The sequence below is a fragment of the Pogona vitticeps genome, chromosome 6, assembly GCF_051106095.1.
Source record: "Pogona vitticeps strain Pit_001003342236 chromosome 6, PviZW2.1, whole genome shotgun sequence".
Lineage (NCBI taxonomy): Eukaryota > Metazoa > Chordata > Lepidosauria > Squamata > Agamidae > Pogona > Pogona vitticeps.
In genome coordinates, this window is record NC_135788.1 from 16623279 (window position 1) to 16632419 (window position 9141).

Below are 9141 nucleotides of genomic sequence, written 5' to 3' on the forward strand. Positions count from 1 at the left end.
TGCAGCTGTAAGTTCGAATCCACGCGACGGAGTGAGCGCCTGTCGCTTGTCCCAGCTCCCGCCAACCTAGCGGTTCGAAAGCATGCAAATGTGAGTAGATAAATAGGGACCACCTCGGTGGGAAGGTAATAGCGTTCCGTGTCTAAGTCGCACTGGCCATGTGACCACGGAAGATTGTCTTCGGACAAACGCTGTCTCTATGGCTTGGAAACGGGGATGAGCGCTGCCCCCTAGAGTCGAACACGACTGGACAAAAATTGTCAAGGGGAACCTTTACCTTTTACCTAGATCACCACTTAAAAGGCCATGTCTGGGTAGCTAGCCTAGAAAATATTTGTGCCAGACATCCATGCTATGGGTGTGCTGCTAGTAAGATCTATCAGTGCCACCATGTTTTTTGTCTTTTTTCACAAGTTTTGTTTTCACCTAGAAATCTGTAAGGAATGTTTTCATTGTACTTTCTAGCACCGGCAGAGGAATGGACCAGATGACTCTTGGCGTCACTTCCTGCTCTATAATTCTGTAACTTTAAGGCATCTTCACACACAGGTATGAAAACCTGACCATTTACAGCTCCTGATTCCCAGTGGAGTCACCTGTTTTTCTCTTTGCCTGAACTGAATTTTCTCACAACCCTCACAGGTGAGGTCATGTATAACTGTGTGATCAGTGAAGGTTGTTGAATAGCCTAAGAGCTAAATGTATATTCCACCCAACATATAAACCTAACTCTTTGTAGGTTAGGACAAGTAACTGGGGTGGGAAGAAAGGTACAGTACAAGTCATTTTGCTGGGGGCAGTCTGAGATTTGTGGCCCTACAGAATTCCCCTCCCCAGCTCTGCCCCTAAGTTATGACAGCAACCCTGCATCCAAATGCATCAGGCACAAACCATCTTAAAAGCCACAAGCACTGGCCCGCACATCTGAGAAGCCTATGACTCATATCTGGGTTTTGTCATTCAAATTGCATAATGGGTTATGCTTAAAACCAAAAGAGTTGTGACATAGTGAGAGGACACTGACACTAAATCATCACTTGAATGCTCTGAATTCTTAGGCAGCTTAAACCCACGGTGGCTGATTTGGAGCACTGTGGGCATTGTCAGACATCAGCCCTGGCTAATATAGCTAATGGTGTGTAAAGCTGGAAATTCTAATCCAGTGATACCTGGAGGGCCACAGGTAGCCCACCATTAGAAGAACTTTTTGAGGGTACCAATATGAGGTTGAAAAGTTCTACCTTTCTAGTAGCTCAGGATTGATCCTCTAGTGGCTGATGAAACAGCTCTGTGGCTTTTAAAAGGACTAAGTGTGCAATCTATCTGTCTGTCTGTCTGTCTGTGTCTATCCATCCATCTATCTACGTATCTATCCCCCACTTTTCTCCTTAGAAAAAGGACCCAAGCTGGCTTACAGTATTTAAAGACAATATTTAAGAACAAAACAATGAATATTATGACGGTAGCGGTGATGTCATCTGCCCGTCACTGCTGTAGCTAGAGTTTATCTGCCTATAGCAGGATGGGAGGTGGGACTTCAGAGGGTGGAGCCATGGTATTTAAGGGGGGAGTGAATGAGATAGGGTCTAAGATAGGATCTGAGATAGGGACTTGGTTAGGGTCTGGTTAGGGACTTAGGGAGTTAGGGCTTGTACCTGTCGTGAAGTACTGTGCTATATATAGAGAGAGAAGGTCTGAAAGAGAGAGAGTGTGTGTGATACTTTATATGGATTGCCTTATTATTTCGTTGATACAGTGATTTACCATTTCTTCTGTTATTATAAATAAACACAAGTTTTTATTTTTAAAAATCATTTATTTGCCTGAAGAGTCTCAGATGAAGGAATGGTTGGTGGCAGCGTGAATAAAGTGTGTGTATGTAAGAGTGACGTGACACCTCCTTTGTGACGTGAGAGGAGGCTGTCACAAATATACACAGGTTGCATACATCATTAAAAGGCAATATTTAAAGCTAAAAACACTAAGCATGGATTTCAGGCTACCAGGATTTACTATGGTTCTTTTTTTTGGGGGGGGGGTTGGTTTGGTTTGGTTTGGTAGATACTACAGATTTGCCAGCTGGAGCCCAATGCATCTAGAATTAAAGAAAGCAGATTCTGTAAATTTGTTTTGAGCCCAGTGTAGGAAGTCTTCTTTGGAAAGAAAAGAATGTAATGGCATGTTAAAAACAACCATAACTGAGTTGAATGGTGCTTTTGGATTCAGGGTACTGTATCATCCTACCATTGCTCAGTTAGTGAAGGGTTCAGGACATCATTGTATTAATTCTCCATAAATTTTCCAAGCTGCAGTGTAGCATAACTGAATCAACCCCCTAGTTCTTACAAAACAAAACGGCAGTGTTGTGTGTGCAGACAAAACAAGGAACATGAGATTCTCAGACTGTATCATAGGCCTTACTGGATCCTCCTTTTTCCTGACCATTGCACAGCAGGCTTAGGAGGGACCAGATATGCAAAATGGGTTTTGTTTTTGTTTTGACACTATAACTGTCAGAATACCCCAGCCATCATAAGAACTTGTATATTTGGGAATGTAAAGAGTTGTTTTGTTCTTAATTCTTTGCTTAATTCCCATTAAGCAATCAAGAGTGGAAAACGTTTCATGATCTTTTGCAAACCGTCTAGAAATTTATTAACAGATCCCAGTCCATCTTCTGCCCAACCCCAAAGCTTGAGGTGCTGTTTGTACTGTCATTGCATAAAGCTCCCAGCCAGGACTCTAACTTTTTTTTTCTAAGTTGTGCCCACTTTTAGGCACCACCAATTTTCAGATGTTCCCACCACACTCACTTGCTATCTCAGGTCAATTGCTGGTCCCAGTATAGTTCTAGGAATCACCCACCCATCAGAGATAATAGCTCTTCTAACCTATGTCATGACCAAATCTATGGCTACTGCTATATGGTCAAATATTGTGGGATTATCTCTTCTTCTAAAACAGGGGAATTCAAAGTATTTTTTTACTCACCACATGTTGTAAAGACTGATTCAAATTGGTCTAGCCCTTTTTGCTCCCTAAGTGTTTTTTTTCCCCCTATGCCACTGAGGGGCTTCTACTTTTTCATGCCAGAACTCAGATGGGTTTCCCCCCACATGGTTAGTTGTGAGATATTCCTGTAAAGATGGGGGACATGTCTAGGTAATGTTTATGTGATGAAGGCAATGGAGAGAGGGTGATATTTAGGACTGAGGGAACACCCCATTGCATTCTTTCCTCACCCCTTATCAACCTTCAATTTTTTAAAAAAAAATTCTTACATGCAAGTAGCACTAGATCACCCTACCACCCTATTGCAGCCACTGTGTGAGCACCGACAGTGATTTCAAACGTAATACAGGTTACGAATCAAATTGCAGTAAAACAAATTGCTGTGATTCAGCTTTCCAGTGTAGCTGCATCCTATGATATGACAGAAACCAGTGGTCACGTTATGGGTTAGCGATTCTTGGCTCACTTCTCTCCTTGATGCAACCCTGCAAATTTGCGATGAGTTTCAGAATTGCAGTGCTGGGATAATTTGTAGTATAAGTCTCTGAAAAGGTAAAATAAAACCAGTGAGGAAAGAGCCCAGTATACTGTGCTTGCAGCAAAACCTCAGTTATCTGGCACTATTATCTGGGAGACTTTCTGACTGCAGGCTGTGCTGTGGCTCCAAGCGCCTCTTTGCAAAGCCAAAGTCAGCCCCACGCCTGCCTCTTTGATAACTGAAGCGTCAAGCCATTGGCATTTAGGTAAGGCATCAAGTGAGAGCATGTGTCACTGTGTTGTCACAGTAGGAACTAAACCCAGATCTTGTTCACAGTTTTAACTGGGTACTTGTTTTTTGTTTTCAAAATCTTCTGCCAGGATATCTATATTTGTGATGACTTTAATTTGGATCCAAACCTTCTGCCTGTCAAAGATGCCACAGATTCATTCACCACTGCAAAAAAGACAAAGAGGGTGGGGGAAAGAAAATTTCCGAGTTCTGAGACAGAATTCACTCTTACAGTGTCTACTTCATTGTTCACTAGAACCTCAAGATTTGTAACCAGGAGCAAAACAGTTGCTTGGGTGGCAGGATATACACTAAAAACTAAGAAATAAAGTGCTTTCATTGTCTTAGAGATCGTGTTCAATCGAGAAATGCGTGAACATCATCAGTACACAGTACAAGCGCTATTTGGTCTTTCAAAGACAGAAATTCCTGATTTAATTGAGGAAATGGGGATGGTACACAAAATCTTCCTTTCTATGTATATTCAGGGCCAGAGCTTTAAAGATTTTCTTTTCTAGACTGCAGTTATGGTGCTCGTCCAAACCCTGTTCAGGACACCCATGCAAATGCTGATGGATAGAATGCTATTATAATGTGTGTAGAATTCAGAGTGGGGTGACATGATGCTGCCCCCATGCTCCACTCTTGTGAGCAAATTTAAATACACAAAGCTTTTTAAAACCCTGGTCACACATCCATTCTCTCACACACAAATTCACTTTCCCAAGTGTCCTTTTTCAGCAACCTGGCTGTATGTGTGGACAGATGAGGTTGCTGTTTTTTAGATACTGTAGGTGAGGTACAGAAATACTTGCCCGTTTACTGCAGATCACCCAGAGAGCCCCCACTCTATCTGCTGCCTCCCTAGAGATTACAGGATCTCTAATGTTAACACCATGATTCTGCAAGCCCAAGCTGATGTAGAATGACATTCAAGCAAAGACAAGGTGTAACACAACTCCCCCTCCATGGATGCTACTACGTATACTGAATTTTACCACACCTATATAAAATAACCAACAAAATGCTATGAGACTTCTGCACAGTATAATGTAAACATCAGCTCTGAATGCACATGGCCTATGTACAGTACGTGTTCTGTAATACCAACATGAGTTTTTAAAACAACATTGCTGTCTATCTGAGAGGTGGGCAATCTTTTTTTCTTTCTTTCAAGGGATACATTCTTATCAGTGAACAGAGGAGTATACTGTACTCCCTTTCCTTTCTCTGTTTCTGCCACCTTCTTCACTTACTATATCCCACTGTCTCCTTCTCTACCTGGCAGGATGAATTACTGGACTAGAAACGATCATTTGAGGAGAGTTGTTGAAATGAGTACAAGGGCCACATGCATCTTGAGGGTTGCAAGTTGCCCACCCTTGGTTTATTTGGAGGTTCTGCACAAGCTCTTTAACATGAATGGCCGTATTGTAATTTGCCTATTTATTCTATTTATGATCTACCATGACTCATTTTACTGAGGTTCGCACAGCCATCCTATCTGTTTCAGCACCCGAAAAAGATTTCCAGCAGAGACTTAACAAAACGTGTAACCTAACCTTCTCCCCAAACTACATGTCCTCTAGATAAGATGGACTATAAGCATAAATTGGACTACAAGTGGAAGATTATAGCAGCAACATGCTGTACCAATACCATGGACCACCAGAATGGCAAATAAGTGGGTTCTAGATCAAATCAAGCTTGAAGTCTGTCTAGATGAACAAACTGAGACTATAATTCTTTGGACATATTATGGACAACAAAATTATCTGGAAAAAAGACAATAATACCACAAAAAGTGGAAGGCTGCATAGAGAGAGGAAGACCAAGCGTGAGACGGATGACTCAGTAAAGTCTGGCTGTTTCAGGAGCTGTGCAGGACCAAATTACTAAACCTCTTGAAGGTCACTAATTCATAGAGTTGCCATAGGTTGGAAACTGCTTGTTGGCACATAACACAAAAGTCCAAAACGTCTTGAGGGCATGAGACAGAGAAGCTTCTTTAGTTAGAATATTCTCCATTCTTTAGAATGGAAGTAATAATACATCCATCAATAGGATTGGTTTTTTTAAAGAAGGTGTCAGCAGGTATTACAGTTTTATCAACTCCTTGTCCTGGTCTCAGGTGGAATCAAGAGACACGAAGCTGCAAGCCCAGGGAAACTCCACAGTTGATTCCTTCCAACACGTGCCTTTGTTGTGATAAATTTTTCCATTGACCTTTCTTCTCAGGAGTAACTGCATACTTTTCCTATGGAATCTCAGGGCACTCCCTCATAAATCCACCAAAGACTGGCGGCTTGAGAAACAGACACCTCTTCTTCCTGTGGGATTGGCCAGTGAGGGCAAGGGTGCAATTAAAAGTAATGACGAGCTGGAGAATGCTAATAACTCCAGTAGGTTTTTAAAATAATGACACCTCAAACTCTAGTTGCCACATGAGCTGTGAAGGAAGAAGTGTTCCGTGTAGCAAGCCTGGTCGGCTCCACTGCCTGGATAACCTGAATGGTCCTTTCTTGGCTTGCTTCCTCCCTCCTGCATTCTTCCCAAGAATCACCGCTCCATAGCTGATATATTATTTTGGCTCACTTTAGTTTTCATAGTCCCTTCATACGTCTCTCTTGCAGGACAAACAAGCTGAGAGCGTGCAACTCTTTGAGAGATGAGTCATGTGAACGCCATCCTCGGGAAGGTAAGTCAGGGATCAGGTTGGTGAGTGAGATAACATGAGATGCTGTTTGGAGGAGAGATGAGCCCTGTTTATGTGACTCGTGGGAACTGAAGGAGAGCACATTTATTTTACATTATTTTTTAAACTTCTTAATTAACTATATTTTGTACTGCATAAATAACTAAACTTTATACTGTCCCTATTTCAGGATCATGTACAATAAAAGTAACACACGGTGTAAATTTAGCTTTAGTTTTATTAGTTTTATTCTTATACCATACAATAAAACTAATATCCAACAACCATAATAAAAGACAGCGATAAAAATTTCAAGGATAGTTTCAGTGATGGAGTGCCTGCCTAGCCTTGGGAGAAAGATTCCTCTGAAGTTGGTGCTGAAAAGATTATAAATTAGTTGTCAGTGTAGTTCCTGAGGGAGGGCACTGAAAGAGATAAATCTTTTAACTTACTTTTTTTTCTGACTGGAAAAATCTCATTCTGCCTTCATCTCCCATCCCTATCCTAGCTCTTTCAACACTAACCTGGACAGGCTGCTTCCGTAGAACTTCTTGTGGAAAATGATCTGTGTGGATGGTTAATGACATGTTGGATGAAAACCAGAAAAGCGTAGGTTCAAAGCTCTGCCTTGTGTCCAAGGATGATGGGAGTTCTAGTCCAAAATATCTGGAGGGTACAAGTTTGGGAAAAGCTGCTGAGCACACTTTCTCAGGAGTGTGGGGGTCTTTCCTCTTTCTCACAGTAAGTTCAGTTCTTTTACTTCTGAGTAAGTTGTCTTCTGAGCAGATAGGCATGCAACTCATGAGTCCCCGACAGCCCAACCTTGTGCATGCATGTGTGTACGTACACAGAAGGAATAAATACACTGAATTCAAAGGGACTTAATTCTGGGGAAGTACCTGCAGAAGTTCAGTTTCTTTGTAGGTAAATTGCTCTATTTTCCTCTGCTCATAAGATCATTGTGAAAATAAAGGGAGGGGTCCAGAGTAAGTAAAGGGACTGCTTGGTTTGGCTGCCCCTGGTGCACTTAATCCCTCCCACTGCTGGCATATGGCCCTGGAAACCCTTCTCACGTTGAAGTTTGGCCCCCAAGACAAAAAAAGCTGCCCCTCCCTTACAGGGAAATTTGGAAGGGGGAAAAAGCACGGGGCGGGTTGGCAGGAAACTGATGCAACCCCCTTGATATGGATTCAGACTAAGATTACCTGAAAAAAAGGGGGGGATGTTGCTGATTTTTGTTCCCAAGTGGCCAGTGTAATCACACTTTTAAAGTGTGAAGGACATAATGGCTGGAATCCTGTTGCACAGTTATGCAAACAGTGTAAGCTTGAGACATGAAGTGTTGTGGGTTAGGAAATTTCCATAGGCATAATCTGTTATCACCTGAGCCATGCGATTTAGTATGCAATAGATAATACATACCTATAGAGATTTCTTAATTTACGGCAACTTGCTTAGAACATTTGCGCAACAGTGCAACAGGATTTCAGCCAATGTGATGTTTGGCGCATTACATGGATTCCCATCAGGACAAGCCCTGGAATAGAAACCATTCCATGGTGAAGCTACGGGTCTTGATGATATTCCACCTTATTCCAATTGAGATAGCTAGACAATTACTGTATTTTCGAACAATTCAGAATTCCCCAGCCAGCATAGCCACTAGAGGACTGCAGTCTAAAGAGCAACTTTTCCAATGTCAAAAGGATATTTTTAACAAGGCATCAACTTGAGCTAAGTGTGTCCTCTAAGAGATTGAAAACACATCTGCATCTTCGTAACAGGTCCATCATGTACCATATAATGATCAGATCAGGATTAGGTAATTTAATAGCCCAGGTTTAGATTATTTAATAGATCAGACTGGATGTCTTTTTGTTCTTGTACAACAATCTATGTTTATTTAAATACTGTACAGTCATGTCATCATCTTCTGTTTGCTGCACAAGGGTGGAGGGTGGGGTTTCACTTAACTGGGGCTTATTTTTGGGGTAGGGCTTAGGTTACAAGCATCCTGAAAAATCATTCTAGGACTTATTTTCAGGTTAGGTCTTATTTTCAGGGAGACAGGGTAGTCCAAGAAGCGAACTTTTCCAAGCTGAGACCCCACTTCAGGTACTGTAACTAGGCTAAAGAATTTGTAACTGTACAAAACCTTTCCATTGTACGGTGCAAGTTTCTTATATTTTTTTTAACAACTTGTTCCTTACAAGCTCCTGTATTTTCGACAGCCTTTGTTATTCGTTTGTTAGATTCACCCTGCTTTTCTCCCTTTCCCCAGCCGGACTCGAAGCCGCGAATAACTAAAGGCGTTAAGAACATACAGCAGATAAATTAAAACAAGCTACTTTAAGGGTGACGGAAAAAGAAACCGGCATTGAAGCGGCGGGAAAGCCCCCCACAGAGCCGCTGCCAAGGCAAGCCGGTCAGAAAGAACCCAGGCGGGAAGCGAAATCAACTTCGCCGCCACGGCAACGGGATGGGTTCGAAATCCACGAACCGACGGAGGGTCCCAAAGGCCTCAGAGGTCGAAAGGGGGGGAGGGGGAAGGAAGGCGGCTGCCCAGGCCGCGGCAAGCCTCCTGCTTTCCCGCCCCTGAAGCCGCGCGGCTGAAGGGAATGGAAGGGAAACTTCCTGCCGCGCCGCCGGCCTCTATCCCCCCCCC

General features: G+C 42.5%; 1 long non-coding RNA gene across 1 annotated transcript; it reads right to left on the reverse strand.

The window, feature by feature from the left end:
* Positions 1 to 3891: 3891 nt before the first annotated feature.
* On the reverse strand, positions 3892 to 9136 carry LOC144583802 (uncharacterized). The gene is made up of 2 exons (XR_013537760.1): positions 7001 to 9136; positions 3892 to 3946 (listed from the first exon to the last, which is right to left on the reverse strand). It is a non-coding gene; the product is annotated as an uncharacterized LOC144583802 (long non-coding RNA).
* Between the last annotated feature and the right edge of the window lie 5 nt (positions 9137 to 9141).